General features: G+C 42.5%; 1 long non-coding RNA gene across 1 annotated transcript; it reads left to right on the plus strand.

Moving 5' to 3' along the window:
* Nucleotides 1-2,709: 2,709 nt before the first annotated feature.
* Nucleotides 2,710-3,877, plus strand: LOC139568122 (uncharacterized). Its single transcript, XR_011673524.1, has 2 exons — nucleotides 2,710-3,120; nucleotides 3,292-3,877. It is a non-coding gene; the product is annotated as an uncharacterized lncRNA (long non-coding RNA).
* Nucleotides 3,878-6,000: the final 2,123 nt, after the last annotated feature.

The raw sequence follows: 6,000 nt of genomic DNA on the forward strand, positions 1-6,000 counted from the left end.
ATTTCGAATCCCACCGTACCTTCTCCGCTATGCAATCTGGTTTCAGAGCTGGTCGTGGGTGCACCTCAGCCACGCTCAAGGTCCTAAACGACATTATAACCGCCATCGATAAGAGACCAAATTCATCGACCTAGCCAAGGCTTTCGACTCTGTTAATCACCACATTCTTATTGGCAGACTCCCCTACTGTATTTTATTTATTTATTTTGCTCCTTTGCACCCCATTATTTATATTACTACTTTGCACATTCTTCCACTGCAAATCTACCATTCCAGTGTTTTACTTGCTATATTTTATTTACCTCGCCACCATGGCCTTTTTTTGCCTTTACCTCCCTTATCTCACCTCATTTGCTCACATTGTATATAGACATATTTTTCTACTGTATTATTGACTGTATGTTTTGTTTATTCCATGTGTAACTCTGTGTTGTATGTCTCGTATTGCTATGCTTTATCTTGGCCAGGTCGCAGTTGCAAATGAGAACTTGTTCTCAACTAGCCTACCTGGTTAAATAAAGATGAAATAAATAAAAATAAAATATGATCCTTGACTAGTTTCTCAAAGCACTTCATGATGACAATAGTCATTTAGTTCAGTTACCTGAGCTTTCTTGGGAACAGGAACAATGGTGGCCATCTTGAAGCATGTGGGGACAGTAGACTGGGATAGGGATTGATTGAATATGTCCATAAACACACCAGCCAGCTGGTCTGTGCATGCTCTGAGGACACGGCTAGGGATGTCGTCTGGGCTGGCAGCATTGTGAGGTTTAACAGATTTAAGTGTTTTACTCACGTTGGCCACGGAAAAGGAGAGCCCTTGATAGCGGGCCGTGTCAGTGGCACTGTATTGACCTCAAAGCGTGCAAATACGTTTTTAATTTGTCTGCGAGCAAGACATCAATGTCCGCGACGGGGCTGGTTTTATTTTTGTAATCCGTGATTGTCTGTAGACCCTGCCACATACGTTTCATGTTTGAGCCATTGAATTGCGACTCCACTTTGTCTCTATACTGACGCTTTGCTTGTTTGATTGCCTTACGTAGGGAATAACTACACTGTTTGTATTCGGTCATGTTTCCAGTCGCCTTGCCATGATTAAATGCGGTGGTACGTGCTTTCAGTTATGCGCGAATGCTGCCATCAATCCATGGTGTCTGTTAGGGAAGGTTTTAATAGTCACGATTGGAACAACATCTCCTATACACTTCCTTATAAACTCGCTCACCGAGTCAGCATATACGTCAATGTTATTGTCTGAGGCTACCCGGAACATATCCCAGTCCACGTGATCGAAGCAATCTTGAAGTGTGGAATCTGATTGGTCAGACCAGAGTTGGATAGGCCTAAGCACGAGCGCTTCCTGTTTTAGTTTCTGCCTATAGAAGGGGAGCAACAAGATGGAGTCATGGTCAGATTTGCCAAAAGGAGGGCGGGGGAGGGCCATGTATGCATCACGGAAGTTAGAGTAGCAGTGGTCGAGTATGTTACTTGCTCGTGTACTGCAATCGATATGCTGATAGAATTTAGGTAACCTTGTTCTCAGATTAGCTTAGTTAAAATCCCCAGCTACAAAAAATGCAGCCTCAGGATATATGGTTTCCAGTTTGCATAATGTCCAGTCAAGTTCCTTGATGGCCGTCTTGGTATCCGCTTGCGGGAGGATATACGCGGCTGTGACAATAACCGAGGAGAGTTCTCATCGGAGATTATACGGTCGGCATTTGATTGTGAGGAATTCTATGTCAAGTGAAGAAAAGGACTGTATGTTACAATTACACCATAAGCCGTTAATCAGGACGCCCTTATTCTTACCAGAGAGATGTTTGTTCCTGTCGAGGCGATGCACTGAAAATCCGTTGGCTGTACGGACTCCCACGGCATGTCCCCGGCTAGCCATGTCTCCGGGAAACAGAGTATGTTACAATCCCGGATATCTCACAGGCTGAAAAACAGTGATTACCAAGGCCATTACAGAAAACACCAGACTGATACCTATCAGGATTAATTGTAAGGATAACATCAAGGAGAGTCGCCTTTTCTGGGTTTCATACCTTGTGGGATTGGTAATAATCTGAGAAAGATTTAGAGAGTCCTATTGCTTTAGGTGGTCAGGTGGATTAAGCATGTCCCAGTTTAGGTCACCTAGCAGGACAAATTCAGACTTAGTGTAAGGTGCCAGGAGAGAGCTTAGGGCATTTAGGGTAGAGGCCGGTGCTGATGGTGGCCGATAACACCCAGCAACAGTCAACAAAGAGTTATTTGAAAGTTTAATGCATAAAACCAGCAAATCACATTTTTGGGGGACAGACTTGGTGGAGACAACCCTGCACTGAAGGTGTTCCTTGGCAAAGATTGTCACTCCACAATCTTTGGAAAATTTGTCTTGCCGAATAAGGTTATAACCAGAAAGGTTAACATCAGTGTTCAAAACACTCTTTCCTAACCATGTCTCAGTAATGACCAACACATGTGGATTGGAGCTTTGAAACCACACTTTCAATTGATACATTTTAAGTAATAACCAGTATGTAGGGGCTGGGCAATTTGTGACTTGTTTTGGTAATCAATGGCTGTATTGGGGGCGAATGATTTCACTTCTGCTAGGCAATCAGCAATTAGTACAGGTAGGTGTGCTCTCCACCTCTGCTAGGCAATTAGCAATTAGTGTTAGTTCTTCAGTCTCCCCTGGTTTCAGCGGCAGCTGTAAGCGGTGGTCGTGTAAGTGGCGGTTTTGTCGCAAATCTAAGACCGAGTTGTTCGAGGAAGGAAAGATGATTCTGTGCTTCCAACTTTGTGGCAACTGTTTGGGGAAGGCCCTTCCCTGTTTCAGAATGACAATGCCCCGTGCACAAAGTGAGGTCCATACAGAAATGGTTTGAGATTGGTGTGGAAGAACTTTACTGGCCTGCACAGAGCCCTGGCCTCAACCCCATCGAACACCTTTGGGATGAATTGGACTGCTGACGAGCTAGGCCTAATCGCCCAACATCAGTGCCTGACCTCACTACCTGACTCACTAATGCTCTTGTGGATGAATGGAAGCAAGTCACCACAATGTTCCAACATCTATTGGAAATCTTTCCCAGAAGAGTGGCGGCTGTTATAGCAGCAAAGGTGGGTACCAATTCCATATTAATGCCCATGATTTTGGAATGAGATGTTTGATGAGCAGGTGTCCACATGCCTTTGGTCATGTAGTGTATATTCCTTTATTTTACCCTAACCCTACCACCCCTGCTCTAATTGGAGTAAGTTAATGGACAACACTTATGCTTCTACTTCCAGGTTATACATACTATGTTGCAATTCTTCAGCCATTCCTGAACCTGCGACCAAAAACAAGCTACATATGGACAGTACCAAAACAAAGGATCTAATGATTGTCTCTTTGCAGAAAAATCTACAGAGCTGGGATGGTTGTATCCCTCATAAGATTCTATTGGGTGCAAGAATTTTGTAAATTTAAATTGAAAAACTGTATCAGTTCATAAACCATGTTCCATGGAATCAGTACATCACAAATCTCCAACTATTTTGGTCCTTAAACAAAACTTGTGTACTCTTATTCATCACAATTTTCTTTAACCAATTTTGGTCTGGGCCGACAGAAGTTCCTTACTTTCTCCCCCTTCCACTTGCCTCTATTTGTGCGGTACTGATGCAACTAGTTGGTTGTAATTTTGGATAGGGCAGACATTTCCATATGTTTGTTAGCTGCATGTGTGACAACTCCACCAGTCCTATGTATGTCATTTACAAAGATTATACAGATTCTTTTCTACTTTTTTCCAAAAATAATATGGGTATATTTGAGTTTAACCATAATATTTGTTCTGTATTTTCTGTTGGATTAAACTGAAATTGCAACCAACTTTCTATGGCTTGTTTCAAAATAGCGATATTTTGGAGATTTCATTTTCAAATAACCGAAAGTGAGGTTGTAATCTGAACAAAGGGGAAAAGTCCATGCTTGAACACGGGGTGAGCCATTCTTACTAATCTGCTAGAGAACCAGTTCGGATTTAAGTATGACTGAAGCCTTTAGTGAGAGGTCTAATGTTTTCTATTTAATCATTTCTGCCCTCCATATTCATTATATAAATGAGCCCTTTGAATTTTGTCTGGCTTGCCATTCCAAATAAAATTGAATATTTTTTTGCTCATATAATTTAAAAGCAGGTCACTAGGTGTAGGCAAAGCCATAAGCAAATAGGTAAACTGTGATATAACTAGTTAATCAGGGTGATATTTTTTTTCTCCCACAAATACAGGTATTTTCTTTTCCATGGTAGCAAGATTTTATCTATCTGGTAACTTTCTATTAAATGTATTGTAGTGACAATTTCTTTCTGTCCACTTCACCGTCAGACAATTTTATTGGAAAACTACACGGTAATCTAAAAGTTCTCTTTTTGTTGCTCAATACCTAATATACAGTGGGGAGAACAAGTATTTGATACACTGCCGATTTTGAAGGTTTTCCTACTTACAAAGCATGTAGAGGTCTGTAATTTTTATCATAGGTACACTTCAACTGTGAGAGACGGAATCTAAAACAAAAATCCAGAAAATCACATTGTATGATTTTTAAGTAATTAATTTGCATTTTATTGCATGACATAAGTATTTGATACATCAGAAAAGCAGAACTTAATATTTGGTACAGAAACCTTTGTTTGCAATTACAAAGATCATACGTTTCCTGTAGTTATTGACCAGGTTTGCACACACTGCAGCAGGGATTTTGGCCCACTCCTCCATACATACCTTCTCCAGATCCTTCAGGTTTCGGGGCTGTCGGTGGGCAATACGGACGTTCAGCTCCCTCCAAAGATTTTCTATTGGGTTCAGGTCTGGAGACTGGCTAGGCCACTCCAGGACCTTGAGATGCTTCTTACGGAGCCACTCCTTAGTTGCCCTGGCTGTGTGTTTCGGGTCGTTGTCATGCTGGAAGATCCAGCCACGACCCATCTTCAATGCTCTTACTGAGGGAAGGAGGTTTTTGGCCAAGATCTCGCGATACATGGCCCCATCCATCCTCCCCTCAATACGGTGCAGTCGTCCTGTCCCCTTTGCAGAAAAGCATCCCCAAAGAATTATGTTTCCACCTCCATGCTTCACGGTTGGGAGGGTGTTCTTGGGGTTGTACTCAACCTTCTTCTTCCTCCAAACACGGCGAGTGGAGTTTAGACCAAAAAGCTCTATTTTTGTCTCATCAGACCACATGACCTTCTCCCATTCCTCCTCTGGATCATCCAGATGGTCATTGGCAAACTTCAGACGGGCCTGGACATGCGCTGGCTTGAGCAGGGGGACCTTGCGTGCGCTGCAGGATTTCAATCCATGACAGCGTAGTGTGTTACTAATGGTTTTCTTTGAGACTGTGGTCCCAGCTCTCTTCAGGTCATTGACCAGGTCCTGCCGTGTAGTTCTGGGCTGATTTTTACCTTCCTTATGATCATTGATGCCCCACGAGGTGAGATCTTGCATGGAGCCCCAGACCGAGGGTGATTGACCGTCATCTTGAACATCTTCCATTTTCTAATAATTGCGCCAACAGTTGTTGCCTTCTCACCAAGCTGCTTGCCTATTGTCCTGTAGCCCATCCCAGCCTTGTGCAGGTCTACAATTTTATCCCTGATGTCCTTACACAGCTCTCTGGTCTTGGCCATTGTGGAGAGATTGGAGTCTGTTTGAGTGTGTGTACAGGTGTCTTTTATACAGGTAACAAGTTCAAGCAGGTGCAGTTAATACAGGTAATGAGTGGAGAACAGGAGGGCTTCTAAAAGAAAAACTAACAGGTCTGTGAGAGCCGGAATTCTTACTGGTTGGTAGGTGATCAAATACTTATGTCACGCAATAAAATGCAATTTAATTACTTAAAAATCATACAATGTGATTTTCTGGATTTTTGTTTTAGATTCCGTCTCTCACAGTTGAAGTGTACCTATGATAAAAATTACAGACCTCTACATGCTTTGTAAGTAGGAAAAC

Source organism: Salvelinus alpinus, chromosome 1, assembly GCF_045679555.1.
Source record: "Salvelinus alpinus chromosome 1, SLU_Salpinus.1, whole genome shotgun sequence".
Taxonomy (NCBI): Eukaryota; Metazoa; Chordata; class Actinopteri; order Salmoniformes; family Salmonidae; genus Salvelinus; species Salvelinus alpinus.